Below are 18,498 nucleotides of genomic sequence, written 5' to 3' on the forward strand. Positions count from 1 at the left end.
TCACTAACACAATCACGTTATCAATCGCTATCACATTCACAATCACTAACACATTCACAATCACGTTATCAATCACTAACACATTCACGTTATTATGCCTTTTTGTTTATACAGTAGTAGTAACATGATATACATGCAATATAGACATTTGTATGTACTGTAACAATCTTTTTTTTTTTTTTTTATATATACCAATATTAAAACTAGTATTTCCAAAGGCAAGGCACATGATTTATGGACATTCTCTCTTCATAAAAACATGGTTTGAATCCAAAACAAGAGGATATTGATGAATGCCGCAAAATCTTGAATAGCATGGCATTTAACTTTGGTCATTTTGGCGGTATTAGTGCGCAATATACTGAGCACAAACCCTTTGTGAATCAGGCCCTGAGGGCATTTTAGAGCAAGAGGCTTTTAAGGTCATACGATGTGAACAGACAGACAGACAGATCAGCAGGTAGATCAACAGAGAATTGAACAGGCTTAGGCATTAATCCTCACAGCCTCTTCACGGTCTAGGCCCTAGGGTATTTGAGAAAAGCCACATTTACATTCCACAGAGCAGAGAGTGAAGGGGGGGGGGGGGGCGTGTCACAGAGACAGAACATAGTTGCTCAGATCAATATTAATCCCCTGTGTCACAGGTTGGTCCTCTCCTCTCCTCTTTATTCTCTTCTGCTCTCATTTCCTTAAATCTCTTCTCTCCTTCCCTGCATCCCTTCTTTGCTCCTTTCCTTCTCCCCTTTCCTCCCCTCCTTTATTTCCCCTTGGTCTGTTATTTCTCTCCCCTTCCCTCTCTCTACCCATCTAGATACATGGTTTATGATACGATATAGTCAAAAACATGTGACGATTGCTTGAGAAATTGATTGAGCTCAGATTCGGTTCAATTCAGCCGAATCGACACGGTGCAGTTACAGGATAATTTCAACTGTTTTCAGGCTGGGTCATAGTTTTCTATCATCTGCTGTCGTAACAATTCCGCTGAGAATGTCGTCAATGTTGTGTGTTTCTGGGCGTTCCAGCTGGCTGCAGGTCCCACTAGCTGTAATCCAATCCGACGAGTCAGAAACATTCCAAACATTTCCTCAAAAGTAGACTAACATGGCAGAGGGGGGCGCAGCGGACTAAGCGTCTGCTCACCAACGCAAGAGACACTGGTATCGAATCCGGCTGTCAGCGTTGCCTCCGGCTTGGCCGGCCGTCATACTGACACAATGGACCTATCTCAAACCCTGCCCTCTTTTCTTGATCCTCCAATCACAACTGTCGCTTACCTCGGACAAACAAAGCTTGTCCGAGGTAAGCGACAGTTGTGATTGGAGGATCAAGAAAAGAGGGCAGGGTTTGAGATATGTCTATTGGCAGAGTCAGCGGGAGGGAAGCCGGTGGGTGGTATTCTGGTCGTTGTAAACAGCGACTCCTACAGGTCGGTCAGGGCGCCTGCACAGCGAGGGAGGGAGATGGTGAGGGTAGTGTGATCCTCCCACACGTTACACTTCACCAATGAGAGTCCGCGCTGCCAGGTGAAAAGAGGCTGCTGGCTGTCTCCTATGTATCGGAGGAAGCATCTGATAGACTTCAGGGCTCCCTAGACCGACCAGTGGGGGGCACATGCGCGCAACGACCAGGAAGGGGAGGGGGGAATTGGCATAACGACTAAATTGGGATGGGAGGAAAATACAGAAAAAATTGGAGAAAAAGTGGACAAAAAAATAAAGTAGACTAACATCTTAAAGGAACACGCCAGATAGATACCAGTTACCTCTCTGTGCATTCTGTAGAAAACTATCTGGCTGCACGTTAGCCTAGCTTAGCACAATGAATGAAAGCGGACATGGCCGGTTAGCCTAGGCATTCTCCAACTAACACCTCTCCCGAAGGTTAACCGGCACTGTCCGCTTCCATTCATAGTGCTGTGCTAGGCTAACATGCACGGTTTATTCGTTTATATCAAATGATAGGCAGTGTTGGATTCAGAAAAAGTAGAATTTTTATGTGCTTTGATCCAATGTCAATCTGATATTTAGAATGTCAAATGATTGTTATTATGATAGTAACGTATTATTATTTAGTTTTTTTTTAACATTCAACGCTGTCTACAAATTGAGATAAATATGTGAAATCCCTGTTTCGTCTTGTGTTCCACACAGAACAGTCACTTGTGTCTGTGAATCTCCTGCTGCAGGTGAACGTAACGATTAAGCTGTATACTAAATGTGTGTGTGTGTGTGTGTGTGTGTGTGTGTGTGTGTGTGTGTGTGTGTGTGTGTGTGTGTGTGTGTGTGTGTGTGTGTGTGTGTGTGTGTGTGTGTGCGTGTGTGTGCGTGTGTGTGCGTGTGTGTGCGTGTGTGTGTCAGCCATTGCTAATCCCATGCACTCATTAGCCTAATTGGACAGTCTACAGAGAGCTCCACATTGATCAAGGTCTAAAAACCACCATATGCTGTGATATATACAAATATGCTTTAACTGCTTATAATAAAACCATCCGCTTAGCAAGGAAAGACTACTTCTCTAAAATCATTACAGAAAACGCTAGAAACTCCAGAATCCTTTTTTCCACTATTAATCTACTACTCAACACTGCCCCTACACCTCCTCAGTCATCAACGGTTAAGTGTGAAGAACTTGCACTATTCTTTAACAACTAAATAACCTTGATCAGGGACAGCATTACTCATGATGGAAATAAAGCTGATTGCAGCAAACCGTGCAATGTAACCATGAGAAGATTCACATGCATCACATTAGATGTACTCTGCAAAACTGTCTCAGAATGTAACTCCTCCACCTCAGACATTGACCCTATACCTACAGCTTTCTTCAAACGGGTGTTTAATAGTGTTTCAAGCCCTGTGCTAGATATCATAAACACTTCCCTTAGAACTGGTATTTTCCCAGATGCCTTTAAAACAGCAGTTGTAAAGCCATTACTAAAAAAACTAACTTGGATAGTAATGTAATGGCAAATTATCGTCCAACATCCAACCTACCATTCATTAGCAAATTACTTGAAAAGATAGTTTCAGTTCAAATAAATTCCTTTCTTGAAGAAAACAACATCTTAGAAGAATTTCAGTCGGGATTCAGAAAATATCGTAGCACTGAAACTGCCCTCACCAAAATAATCAGTGACCTCAGGCTAAACTCTGACGAGAATAAGATCTCCATCCTTATCCTGCTAGATCTCAGTGCCGCATTTGATACAATCGATCACGATATTCTAATCGATCGTCTTGAAAACCTTGTCGGTTTCTCAGAACATGTGCTAGGCTGGTTTAAAACATACATCAGAGGGAGGAAATTCTATGTTAAACTAGGAGATCACATGTCTGATATATACGACAACAACTATGGAGTTGCACAAGGGAGTTGCTTAGGTCCTTTACTCTTCTCCCTTTACATGTTACCGCTGGGTGATATCATCAGAGAACATAATGTAGATTTCTATAGCTATGCGGATGATACACAACTGTACATATCTGCTGAACCAAATGATATAGCGATTAGCTCCATTACAGACTGCTTACTGGCAATAAATAAATGGATGAGTAAGAACTTCCTGAAACTAAACGAGAACAAAACTGAAATTCGAATGATCGGCCCCAAAACTAAAAAAGAAACGTTAATAAAGAACCTGGGAGGACTAACCCCTTGGATCAAATCTGAGGTCACTAGTCTCGGGTTATCATAGATTCAGAACTGAACTTCAATTCTCATATTAGCAAAGTTACGAAAACATCGTTCTTTCATCTCAGAAATATAGCAAAAGTACGACCATTTATTAATCAGAACCGATGCTGAGAAGCTAATTCATGCATTCATATCTAGCCGGTTAGACTACTGTAATGCACTTTTCACAGGTCTCCCTACGAAAACCACAGAGAGGCTTCAGCTAATCCAAAACTCTGCAGCCCGACTGCTAACTAGAACCAAAAGGAGAGAGCACATTAGTCCAGTCTTAGCTGCTTTACACTGGCTTCCTGTAACATTTAGAATTGACTTTAAGGTCCTTCTCCTTACATACAAAGCTCTAAATGGACAGGGACCTAGCTACATCGCCAACACTCTAATAAATTACACACCAGCAAGAACACTGCGATCATCAGCTGCTGGACTACTAGAGGCTCCCAGAAGCAGTCAAAAGAGGATCGGTAATGCAGCCTTTATCAACTATGCCCCAAAACTATGGAACAAACTACCCCAAAACATCAGGGAAGCCAACTCGCTAGACATCTTTAAAAGACAGCTTAAAACCTATCTCTTTGCTCAGGCATTTCACTGATAGATATCTGCTACCACCTAGTGGCAAGAGGAAACATCAGGGATATCCTGACACAACTTGTATTTACCTGCACTATTCTTACCCTGCCTACTCTTATACACTGCCTATCAAATTCATGTGTCTGTTATTGCACTTTTTACTTCTTACTGATGACTATTTTTAAACTGAATCATTTTAAACTATTTTTATTATTTGCTAGATCCAAATGTGAAACACTGTGATTATTTGTTCATGCAATAGGTCCCACTATTTAGTATGGGTTCGCGTCCCTGTGATCTAATATCACTAAAGTTACAGTGTGGGTTTGAGTCCCTGTGATCTAGTATCACTAAAGTTACAGTGTGGGTTCGAGTCCCTGTGATCTAGTATCACTAAAGTTACAGTGTGGGTTCGAGTCCCTGTGATCTAGTATCACTAAAGTTACAGTGTGGGTTCGAGTCCCTGTGATCTAGTATCACTAAAGTTACAGTGTGGGTTCGAGTCCCTGTGATCTAGTATCACTAAAGTTACAGTGTGGGTTCGAGTCCCTGTGATCTAGTATCACTAAAGTTACAGTGTGGGTTCGTGTCCCTGTGATCTAATATCACTAAAGTTACAGCAATATGTACTGGGAAGTATGTTGGGAATTACAGGAGTATTACTGAATAGAGAGCCTATTAGGATGCTAGATCCAAATGTGAAACACTGTGATTTGCCATATCTTGCTATGCTCGCTCATGCCTGTATTTTTTATGTCCGTTCTATTTTATAATTTTTTTTTTTTTACTATTTTTAAACTGAATCATTTTAAACTATTTTTACTATTTGTGTTACTGAAAACTGTAAGCGGAGAGCCTATTGGGATGCTAGATCCTAATGTGAAACACTGTGATTCTACCTGTCTATCTTTTTATGCTCGCTTATGCCTGTATTTTTTACTGTTGTGAAGCACTTTGAACTGCAACCTCTGTATGAAAAGTGCTATACAAATAAAGTTATTATTATTATTATCCAACTCACCTCGCTCAGACACGCGAGGAGTCACACTACTAGTAGAAGGTATGTACGTCAAATCGAGATTTAGACGGTGAATAAACATGTTTGTCAATACTAAGTTAATTCATTAGATGGCAAACGCGGTCATTTTATTTCTGTGCATAGAGTAATTTGCCAACAAGTGCCTTGTTGCCTTGTATGGATAATTACACCCCATCACAAAATACACTTTAATACATGTGGCCAGCTGGGGGTATTGTGGGTGTGGCTCTGGCATCAGCGTGTATTTCAGCCTGGCCGGATGGCGGCTGGAACAAACACTTCCTAGTTGGGTGCGGGCGATAGTATAAAGCGGAGCTTGCTTGTATTATCATGTCACTAGGTTTATGTACACTGTTTAGGTGTTTATACTGTGTATGGTCTTTCCTAGGGAACGACAGACAGTGAATGATGAAGAGGCAAGGCGTTGTGCTTACACCTGGCAATACAAAGGTATAGCTCGCTTCTTTGGTTTGTGGGTTACGACTGTTTAGGATAAGTAGTAATACGACCTGTCCTGATTTCCCTCAGGCTGGGGAAATAGACGTACCGTTGGCGTTGCGGCCCGGGTGTGTGCTGTGTGTATGTGCTGCGCCAGGTGTTTCATTCATTCGGTTAAAGTGTAAGTCTAGCTCTCTCTCGTTCGTTTGTATTACCGACCGTAACTATAAATGTTTGTCTTGTAGTGTGCAACAGCCAGCATTTAATATAGGAAGGTTCATGAACTGCTGTTATGCTCTGTTATGGTAAAATGTTGGATCTACTTTGTAGCCATGGTTAAATGTCTGTTGTTATGCTCTGATATTCATTGTTTAATTTCCATGTCATGACAGGTGGTGGTCATTGTCAACAGGTGGTCACTGTTTTGGCTACTTTAGGTTAGGGTGTAGTGTGGATTCAGTCTGTCTCTCTTTGCTTATTTATACCATTGTGATAACTCTATTTTGTATGAAATTCAACTTACTCTTATATTATAGCATTCAATAAAGATAATTATATTAAATATAATTGCTTTGTCTCTCTGTTATATGCCCTAAGCCTCGTGGTTACAGTTTGGCGCAGTTGGAAGGATTTAATTTGGTTTTGTGACCTAGGCTTCGGGTATTTATAGCAGTACATAGAGAGACAGGTTGGATTTGCATACAGGGGGAGCATTTAGGGACAGAGTGGCTAAAAGCAGTGACCACACAGCGTCCAAGAAGAAAGGCCGGGGAGTCGGTCAACAGAAGACTCTGCCGTCACAACAGTCTCCTGCCGGCCGGGTGGACAAGAGGACCATTGGGGAAGTGACGCGACACAGCGGTTTAAGGTGCATTTGTGAAACATAAAAATGAGTGTGGAGGACTTGCGAAGTGAACTGGCTGCTCTGAAAGCCAGAGTGCAGTCTGGTAAAGAGGCCATCAGCCAGTTGAAAAATGAAAATGACTCTTTAGTACAGAGGTTGGACGGGAATCAATCTCCCTTGTCTACTCAGTCCTCTGGTAATCAGGGGTCGGGGGGGGGGGGCGGGCGGGCGGGCATGTGGGGGGTGAGAGTCTAGCTGTTGGTACCAGGGAACGAATTGTATACCTGCCAAAGGAGAGAAAATGTCCAGTATTCACTGGGGGGTCAAGCGCTATTTTTTATGATTGGTTGGACGAAATTAATGCTACTTTGGTCTACCGCTCTTACGCTGGAGCTGAAAAAGCAGCGTACATTTACGAGCATCTGGGGGGGGAAGCAAGGCAGGAGATAAAGTATCGCACACAGGCTGAACGATCAAGTCCAGTGCAGGTGTTAGACATTCTCAAAGAGATATATGGGCAGCCCCAGTCACTCACTAAATTACAAAGACAGTTCTTTGATAGAAGACAGCAGGATGGGGAGTCTGTACGGGAATCACATGCATTAATGGCTATCATGGAAGAGATCACTGTAAGGTGAAGGAGGCGTGGTGTGGCGATTTAGCCTTGCGTGACCAATTTGCAGAAAATGTATCTGATATCAGTCTCTGTCGAGAATAATAATAAAAAAAAAATCGCCAGCAACCCACCATGTCGTTTTTTGAGCTCCGTAGAGAAGCTTTTCAGTGGGGAGAGGAAGCAGAGTGCGGGGGAGAGCGTACGTGGTGGGTTCCTGTGAGAAGGTGGAGGCCACGCCAGTAGAGGCGAGTGTAGTTACTGCTGCGATGGAGGGGAAGCCTGATCCTATGCTTGCCAAAGTTTTAGACATGTTACAAAAACAACAGGTTTTAATTGATGATTTATCACAACAACTTTCAACCACTTTGCAGGCATCAGGGTCCAGGCGAACAGACGCCCGTAAATGGCAGCCGCGGTACGATGCCTCAGGGCATCCTATTTGTTTTAAATGTCAGAAAGCTGGCCATATCGCACGGTTCTGTGTGGCCCCACGGCCTAGCCGTAGTCAAGACCATTGGTCTCCTGCTTTGGCCGCAGGGAGGGATGGGGCAGCCCAGATATCGGAGCAGCAGGGAAACTGTCTCCCTCTGTGGTGAAGAGCCGAGCCAAACCACAGGTGGAGTACAGCCAGGCTCAGTAACAATACCCCATATTGATCCGCATGTGTATGAGTGTTTGGTAGGGGAGTGTGACACTGTGGACGTTTCTATGGGGGGGGGGGTGAAGTTTCAATGTTTAATCGATTCCGGGTCAAATGTGTCGACTGTTACCGAAAGTTTTTTCTTTAAACATCTACTGCCAAAATGGGGGGGGGGGGGGGTTGGCTGATTGTGGATGGCTGACATTGAGTGGGGCCCATGGATTGAATATCCCCTATTTGGGCTACTTCACCGTTGATGTGGTGGCGTTGGATAGGACCATACCGCAGAGGGGTATATTAGTGGTGAAAGACCCTGTTGGTGACAAGTATAGACAAGACGGGTTGTTATGGTCACGTCATTCACAAATGGGTCACGTGGTGTAGTAGTATGAGTAAATGTCAGCTGTTCACCGGCGGGTTTCAGGTATTGGAATGATGAGGGAGTGAACGGGGAAGTCATACTTTGCTGACCGCACGTTATACAATATTAAATCAAGCTGTGGTCTGCTTTTAATGATGTTACTATATCAACTGCTTTTAATCGCAATAAAGTAACCAAACGCAGTATCCTGGAGCAGTGATTTCATGACAATCGGCGCGTCTGGCAGGTAGAATTATTTCTCCGGTTTAGTCTCTCGGTGACTCCATAAATGTTTGGATAGTCGCCATACAGACCCAGTTGGACAAGCCGCAAACAAGCAGTGCCGGGCTTGCTCGGGATGAATGTTATTAAGGAGTGTTATCAGCTGTTATGCCCTGCGCATGGTCCTAGCCCACCGCCGCTCCTCCTGGAGGCCCCAGGTTGGTGGACTGCTTTTGCAGCCTGTCTAAATGAACAAACTGTCACATTGAAAAGGAACATGTTTGCTACTGCCGTCTCCCCGTTCACAATCCCTGCAGGATCGATGTGTTTTGTTCCAGCGGCCGGACCTGACAGTCTATGTCTGTCTAGGGCATCTGTACTTATAGAGCCGTTGGGGTTGGAAGAGGGGAATTTGCCTGCGGGGTTAGTGGTCTCTAGTGCCTATGTAGAAGCTAACCATGGACATTTGACTATTCCGGTCCTTAATGTGGGTTCCTCAGATGTTAGTTTGAAGCCACAGACACGCCTCGCATCGTTACATCTGGCTGAGGTAGTGGCCGGGGAGGGCGTTTCTGTCCATTTTGAGCGGGTGGGTCCACGGGAAGAGCAGGTTATGATTAGGGAGCATCATGGGTCGCAAGGAGACGGGGAGCTGTCCCCCGAGATCGCTGCACTGTGCTTCCCGGGTTTGTCGGAAGAGCAGGCAAGACTAGCCAGGCAACTGTTGTACAAGTTTTCTCATGTATTTGCATCCTCAGATAGTGATTTAGGATGCACAAATTTTATCATGAAATCCCAGTTGTTGATGAGGCCCCGGTGAGTCAGAGGTACCGAAGGATCCCGCCCAGTCAGTATGAGGAAGTGAAAAGCCACATCCAGAAGTTGTTGGAACAGGGAGTGATTAGGGAGAGCAGTAGCCCGTACTCTAACCCCCTTGGTGATCGTGAGAAAGAAAGACGGTTCGATTAGGCTGTGTGGATTATAGGCGGTTGAATGCCAAAACCCGCAAAGATGCGTTCCCGCTGCCTCGCATTGAGGAATCATTGGACTCTCTGAGTGGTGCAACATGGTTCTCGACACTGGACTTAGCGAGCGGGTATAATCGAGTGGAGATGCTTGAGAGAGAGTCCGAAAACTGCCTTTTGCACGCCATTTGGGCTGTATGAGTTCAACCGGATGCCGTTTGGTTTGTGCAACGCACCAGGGACATTTCAGAGGCTTATGGAGCGCATCCTGGGTGACCAGCGGTTCAAAGCATTGTTGCTCTATCTTGACGATGTCGTGGTCTTCTCTTCCACCTTTGCAGAACATCTACGTCGGTTGGAGGGGGTCTTGTTACGGTTTGAGCAGTGTAACCTGAAAGTGAAGTTCAGTAAGTGTTCGTTCTTCAGATCGGAGGTGTCATATCTGGGGCACGTCATCTCATCGCAAGGGGTGGTGACTGACCCAGCGAAGATGCGTGCGGTAGCGGAGTGGAGAAATCCCCGGAATGGGGCGGAGTTGTTATCCTTTCTAGGTTTCGCCTCCTTCTATCGAAGGTTCGTGAAGAACTTTGCCAGTCTGGCAGCACCTCTTCATGCTCTTGCGGCACTTGGTGGCTCAAAGAAGGAGAGCCGTCCTCTTCCATCGCACCTGTTTCATCAGCATTGGGGTCCGGCATGTGAGGAGGCGTTTCAGGGCCTGAAACAGAGGTTGGTTCCGGCTCCGGTGTTGGCATACGCAGACTTTACCAAGCCCTTCACAGTGGAGATCGATGCCAGCCACCAGGGTCTGGGAGCTGTGCTGTCTCAAGAGGTTGAGGGGCGGAGAAGACCCGTAGCGTATGCCAGCAGGGGGTTGAGGTCCTCGGAGCGGATTATGGAGAACTATAGTTCTATGAAGTTAGAGTTGCTGGGCCTTAAATGGGCGATGACAGATACATTTCGGGAATATTTAATCGGTAACAAGTTCACCGTACTGACTGACAACAACCCGTTGAGCCATTTGCAAACCGCGAGATTGGGGGCTGTAGAACAGCGGTGGGTGTCCGAGTTAGCCCGGTTTGATTATGATATTGTTTATCGGCCGGGTCGGCAGAATGCAGCTGCAGATGCTTTATCCAGGCAGTACTCTATCTTGGACTCGAAACCAGCACCGGCAACACCCGGATCATGTCCAGAGGATGACAACTCTGTGCCGGGGGGTGGGCAGGTTGTGCGGAGTGAGGAGCAGGCGGGGGTGGCCTCTCCGGCCAATGTCTCTACTACTACCTTTCCGTCTTACAGTTCAGAGTATTTGTCTCTGTTACAGCAGGCCGATCCAGTGGTGGCGTCTTTCCTTAAGTATTGGCTATTAAAGATAATTGTATTAAATATAATTGCTTTGTCTGTCTGTTATATACCCTAAGCCTACACAAAAATAGTCTAAAAAAGAGAGTATATACATTTGACGTAGAAACTACAAGTTTCTTTATTAGTTGTCTGTCATACAGAAGTACAGAATACTTTTATACAAATACATTGGAGGAGGTTGGGGGGGGGGGGGGGTTGGGAAACTGTACAACTGTACAAGCAAAACTGTACATTGGAATATTGATGAAACCATACTTGTCGTTATAGTTTCAAGTTTATTTATTAGTTGTCATACAGAAATACAGAATACTTTTATATGAAATGCTTCTTTCTGTTTTGCTCCTGAGAGTGTGCTAGATAAAAATAGATAAGTATAAAATAGAAAGTCAAGTACGTAAACAAGTGTAAACAAAAGTGGTCAATAGACATATATACAATGCAGAGTAGAGAAAAAGTAACTGAGTTACAATATACAGTACAATGCAGAACTGGGATGAGGTACAACTTAGGGTAAGGTGCAATAAGGTATGAGTTGTAGTGCAAATCTCTAAATATAAAGTGGGTGCTACAGTGAGTTTATTTAAAGTGAGTGTGTGCTGTGAGTGTATTTAATGCAAAAATTAGGTACATAAAGACGGACAACACGCTCATCACAGACAAGCTGTTTGTGGCCAATTACTTAAACATTTTCTTCACAAACATAGCCACAACACTGGTAAATAAACTACCCTCCCACTCAGGGCATTTTGGGGTAGAACACATCATAGCCTACTACAAGAACCTAGGGGTCCGCAAGGATGACTTCAAACTAGAAATGGTAACAACAGCTGAGGTACTCAAAAAACTGAGCGCCCTCCAACCTAACAAGGCCACTGGTCATGACAACATCCCCTCCAAATTCCTCAGAGACTCAGCAGCCGCCATCACCCCAGTCATCACACACATAATAAACCTCACCATAAAACAGGGACACGTACCCAAAGACTTCAAAATTGCGAGAGTAACCCCCCTGCACAAAAAGGGCAGCAAATTAGACCCAGGTAACTACCGCCCTGTTTCTATTCTTACCTCCATCTCGAAAGTCATGACATTTTTTTTTATACGAACAGGTCGAAAAGTACCTTGCGGAAAAAAATAGAATCTACGAATTCCAATCTGGCTTCAGAACATCCCACTCCACTGATTGATTGATTGAAAACTTTATTAACAGATTGCAGAATGGGTACAATACAGTACAGCTCAATACACACAATTGTTAAGGGGATGCAGACCAGAGAAAGACTTTCGTCTTGTTTACATCAGGGTCCCCCATTTTCAATTCATCAGGACATATATGACATACATGACAGTCAGTACTGCTACATCTATACATTTATGACATACCAGATTTGCAAATACAGTACTGTTTGTGATACAGAAGGAGTCAAGAAAAGGGAGTATATACATTTGACGTAGAAACTGTACATTGGAGGAGGTTGGGTGGTGGGGGTTGGGTACATTGGGATATTGACAACCATACTGGGTCATTTACATTGGAGGTGGTTGGGGGGGGGGGCACACTGTATAAACAAGTAAAACTGTACATTGAGGGGGGGGGGGGGGAGACACTGTACAAACAAACAAAATTGTACCTTTGACTATTGACCAAACCATACTAGGTAAATGACTGTACATTGGAGGGGGTTGGGTTAGGATATTTACAGGGGCCAGTGTTGAATTGCAGTCTCCCGTAGGTGTCCCTTGAGAGAGGTTTTGAAAGTGGGTAGTGATCCACATTCCTTTACAGCTTTGGGTAGGGCGTTCCACATTGATGTGGCATAATTGCGAAACGTGTTTAGTCCCTTATTTGAGCCGAATCTGGGTTTAACATGATTTGTGGAGCTCCCTCTGGTGTTGTGATCGTGGTATTCACTGACCTTTGGGAAGTATTTTGACATGTACATGGGTACCTTGGTCGTGTAGTGTATCTTGTAGACCAGGCCCATTGCAAGTTGCTGTACTCTGTCGTCTACTCTAAGCCATCCTAGGTTGTCAAAGTGGGCAGGGGTGAGGTGGGTTCTAGGAGTAAGGTCAAGCAGTAGTCTGACCAGTTTGTTTTGAGATGTTTGTAATTTTGTTTTTGGCGCCTTTGAGGTGCTTTGGTACCATGAGGTGCAAGCATAGTCGTAGTACCCCTGAATGAGTGCTCCTGCCAGAGTCTTCAGGGTATTCTTGTTTAACAGAGAGGAGATCCGGTACAAGAATCGAGTTCGTTGGTTGACTTTTTTTATTACATTGGATGCCATTTTGTCACAGGAGAGATTAGCCTCTAGGATGGAACCCAGGTAGGTAATTTCATCTTTCCTTGTGACAATATTGTCACCCACTGTAACTGAGAAGCCGTCGGTCTTGCTGAGTTTGTTATTTGAACCGAAGAGAATGGACTCTGTTTTGCCCATGTGTAATGATAGTTTGTTATCAGCGAGCCATATGCAGATTCTGCCTAGTTCCGAGCTGAGGGTTTTTTCAACCTGTAACTTGTTCTTGTCAGAGACCAGCAGGGCTGAGTCGTCCGCAAACAGGAACAAGTTGCAGTCACAAGCTGACGACATGTCATTTGCATAAATTAGGAACAGTAGCGGTCCTAGTATGCTTCCTTGTGGAACACCACAGCTCACTGTGAGGGGGGGGGATAGGGTACCGTTTACCTCCACCATCTGTTCCCTCCCCTCAAGGTAGGATTGCATCCAGCTCACTGATTGACAAGCTAAAACCAATTGCTTTTAGCTTGTCAATCAGAATGGAGTGATTGACCGTGTCAAAGGCCTTTTGTAGGTCCAGCATGACCATGCCGCAGTATTTGCCTGCGTCCACCTCTTGTTTGATGTGGTCATTCAAATAGAGAAGGCATGTGTCAGTGGAGTGGGATGTTCTGAAGCCAGATTGGAATTCGTAGATTAGATTTTTTAGATTATTGAGTAATTTCCAAAGTTCACGTGGTTTGTTTTTGTTTTCCTCAGTTTTGTCATTGATGAAATTCTTTTTTGCAGTTTTGATCATGGAGTTTACGTCGTTTCTTAGTCTGTTTCTTTCTAGTTTGAGTTCAGTCACGTGGGCTTGGAGTTCACTGCTCGTGCTTTTAGTAAGCTTTGACTGACTTTTACGAAACTCAGAGCATGCCTTCTCTATTTAAACGACCACATCAAACAAGAGGTGGGTGGACGCGGGCAAATACTGCAGCATGGTCATGCTGGACCTACAAAAGGCCTTCGACACTGTCTGATTGACAAGCTAAAAGCAATTGGTTTTTATAGTCCATCAGTGAGCTGGATGCAATCCTACCTGGAGGGGAGAGAACAGATGGTGGAGGTAAACGGTACCCTATCCCCCCCCCCCCCCTCCCAGTGAGCTGTGGTGTTCCACAAGGAAGCATACTAGGACCGGTACTGTTCCTAATTTATGCAAATGACATGTCGTCAGCTTGTGACTGCAACTTGTTCCTGTTCGTGGACAACTCAGCCCTGCTGGTCTCTGACAAGAACAAGTTACAGGTTGAAAAAACCCTCAGCTCTGAACTAGGCAAAATCTGCACCTGGCTCGCTGATACAGTAACAAACTATCATTACACCTGGGTAAAACGGAGTCCATTCTCTTCGGTTCAAATAACAAACTCAGCAAGACCGACGGCTTCTCGGTTATAGTGGGTGACAATATTGGAAAGATGAAATTACATAATTTCCTGTGACAAAATGGCATCCAAGGTAATAAAAAAAAGTCAACCAACGAACTAGATTCTTGTATCGGATCTCCTCTCTGGTAAACAAGAATACCCTGAAGACTCTGGCAGGAGCACTCATTCAAGGGTACTATGACTATGCTTGCACCTCATGGTACCAAAACCTCAAAGGCGCTAAAAACAAGATTACAAACATCACAAAACAAACTGGTCAGACTACTACTTGACCTTACTCCTAGAACCCACCTCACCCCTGCCCACTTTGACTACCTAGGATGGCTTAGAGTAGACGACAGAGTACAGCAACTTGCAATGGGCCTGGTCTACAAGATACACTATACAACTAAGTGTTGTGAAGGGCCAGATTAAAGCTGAGAATCTACGTTTTATTGTTTTATATAACTTGTATATTATTTATATATATAAGCTATATCCCTTTAAGCCTGCGTTTGAATCCTAGTAATATTCACTTTCCTCATTGGATAATGCCCTTGACGTTATCGGCGCCAGGCACCGCGCCCCTGAAGTCAGGTTCAAAGGCGAGTCTGGGCATGTTGGGACATGCCTGGTGCCGGCGCATTGATTCCAGACGAGAGCTGAGGCTTGGCACTAGAAAGCCACTTAAGTATATATATCGTGGAAGGCGCGAACAGTAGCAGTTCGGTGAAACGGTGTTAGTGCAAGCAGTTCGTCTAAACAGAGTGTTGTGAACCTAACGTGAATAAGTAAAAGTGTCAGAGCTAATGCAGTAACGTCAAGTTCGACTTAGCTTAATGTGAAGTAAAGAGTCGTCATTTAGTGTGAATCGTGTTATAGCAGTTCGTTCGGTGTGCAGTATTACCAAGCAGTTCGTTCGTTTAGTGACTAGTGTAAAACCTTAGCAAGTGTGCGTGGACTTAGTAATTAGTGCCAGTCAGTGGTGCAGTCGTAATATGGGAACTGGTAACACGCCACGCACGCGCATGCGCGTACTTAGCGCACAACGAATGGATAGAGCGCATCTTTGTGCGCGCGTACTGATCATCTAGTAACACGGCGTGTAACCGTGTGTGACCACGACTGCACCACTGGTGCCAGTACACGAGGAGGGCCTAGTCGTGGACCTACTGGACATGTGCATATTGGAACCTACTGCGGCGGTTGCAGAACCAGTATTGGTTGGATTATAGTGATTGTGGAACGTACTACCGTGGAGAAGAGCCTCGTTAATACCCACTGTCGTTTGGATTTAACCACCTTGAAGATCTTACCTCGGGCTAGCTTCGAGGACCGAAGCTAGCTGGCTATCATCATTGCTATCGAGCAATTGGATTACAGCTATTGCTTTGCTGCTGAGCATTTGGATTATAAGGACTGGATCTATACGAGAACCCCTTTTTCTTCAAGTGAACAGACTGAGTATCCGAACATTCTTCCTTCCTCCAGAGCTTACATCTCTGGGAGGATACCCCCTGTCTCCAGCGGTACCATCGTTTTCCCCTATAGTGCCATCCCACGCCAGGCGGCGTTTAGTCTAGTATCCCAGCTTAGGAATTATTCATTCCAACTGACTTTGCTACTCACTGACTTTATTCATATTCTTCGCCATACAAGCGTGACCATTAATTCCCATTCTGTACAATTACTGCATAATAATAAATACTATAAATGATATTTCTTTGTCACCGTGCCGTCTTATTCTGAGTGTCTGCCATATTATAACTGTACTGTCTGGCAAGTAATAATAATAATAATTAGCAGTGGTTTAATCTATCACAATCTTTAATACAGTCAGGGTTTTGTAACCCCTCAGTTACAACTAAGGTACCCATGTACATGTCAAAATACTTCCCAAAGGTCAGTGAATACCACGACCACAACACCAGAGGGAGCTCAACAAATCATGTTAAACCCAGATTCGGCTCAAACAAGGGACTAAACACGTTTCGCAATTATGCCACATCAATGTGGAACTCCCTACCCAAAGCTGTAAAGGAATGTGAATCCCTACCCACATTCAAAACCGCTCTTAAAGAGCACCTACAGGAGGCTGCAATTCGAAACTGGCCACCGTAAATGTCCAAACCCCCCCACCCCCACCCCCTCCTAATAGACAGTCTCCTCCCCACCGTATGTGTATTTCTCTCCCACCCACCCACCCCCTCCTAATGTACAGTCTCCTCCCCATCATATGTATATTCTCTGTTAGGATCTATGGGTAACAGTACTGTATATTTGCATATCGTATATGTCACAAATGTAACAGTGCCTGTATGTCATGTATGTCTAATTGAAAATGGGGGACCCTGATGTAAACGAGACAAACGTCTTTCTCTGGTCTGCATCCCCTCAATAATTGTGTGTATTGAGCCGTACTGTATTGTTTGTACCCACTCTGCAATCTGTTAAATAAAGTTTTCATTCATTCAGTCATGACTCATGTTATGTAGTGGGAGTCACACCCATATATATCTATGGTCACACCAACCCAACTAACTTGGTCTGGACCCCTGCCCCTCCCCCACGTCCACCACTTAACACCTTGTGTTGCCCATGCGCAGGACTGCACAGCATCAGGACACCTCGACACAAAGTATCCCCTTGCTGCGTTTGGAATAATGGAATACCACCACCATGACATACTGTAATATAACCTGTAGTTGTCTTTTGAGTATTTTACATCGCCCTTTTAAGAAGACAAGTTGGACATGATGATAAACCAACGTTAGAGGACCAAACCGTCCGGGACGCGGCTCGTCGGTTTTCATTGGAAAGGACGTTGGCGGATGTTTTCAACACATAATACACATGCAATTTTAGTAAGTATTTATTTGTTTTCATTGACTTTTTCGTCAAAACAATTGTTTTTAGTGCCCGTTTAATGTAGTCTAAGTTATGTTCTGTCCTGTCGTCGAGTGTTTTGATCAGATGCAGGGGTGGAAAAGCTGGAACCTCTTCAGAGACTCACCAGCAGTTGAGGCGAGAGGTTTCTAACGGGTCTGAAGCAGAAGTTTATTAAAATCTCAGCTCACTGTCTGGAGTAACGTTGCATAGTTAGTAAGATGTTCCTTTATTTATTGATCCTCTTCATAGCGTCATGGGGGAGGGGAGGTACAGGTATGGATTAACTAGTTGAAATACGCATAAGCAATACAATTAGATCTGGATATAAAAATAAGAAAACATAAACAATATAATTAACTGAATATAAAAAGGTGATTATTGAAAGGTGTTTTTGTGCAGGACAGACCAGACACGCCTTCAACGCAACGGCTGCGTTCCAGAATATTAACGAACAGTTCCCTGCTCTTTACTTCATTGGTTCGTCAACGTTCATTAGTTACATTTCTTTGTCAGTGTTTATTTAATATACGTGAATTAGCCAATAAATCACACACATGAAGTCAAGTATTCCTGTATTAATCCACTCAGGGAAATTCAAGTGTCATAGGCAAGTAATACTTATACCAGTAGTAGTATTAGTGAACAGAAAGTATAGCCTACTGAGTGGAAGGATTCAATCAGACTGTAGTAATAGTGATGATGATGTATACATGGTCCAACCCGTAGTAACGCACTGATTGATTGAAAACTATTAACAGATTGCAGAAGGGGTACATACAGTACAGCTCATACACACAATTGTTAAGAGGATGCAGACCAGAGAGAGACTTTCGTCTTGTTTACATCAGGATCCCCCATTTTCAATTCATAATAGAGTCCCGCAGTGTTTATTATTAAGAGTCAGATAGATAACAGTTCTCAAAGTTCGCCAGCCGTTAGCTCTCCAGCAATTGGCATGTAATGAGAGACCGTAATGAAATGACATGTTTTCTATTTGAGGACATTGGTCGTGGAGTTACCTCGCCTACGTTAAGTGCAGAACGCTTGATTGTCCAGCAGATGGAGCCAGAGCTCCTGCAACGTGAGAGAACAGAACAGATAAACAGTGAGATTGGATCGTAAAAGTCAACTTGTCAAAATGTCACCCGCTGAGCGTTCGGTTAACGTTATTAGTTTCCTTTTGTCTATATGATTCAGATTA

The sequence above is a fragment of the Notolepis coatsorum genome (assembly GCF_963971535.1).
Source record: "Notolepis coatsorum genome assembly, chromosome: 2".
Taxonomy (NCBI): Eukaryota; Metazoa; Chordata; class Actinopteri; order Aulopiformes; family Paralepididae; genus Notolepis; species Notolepis coatsorum.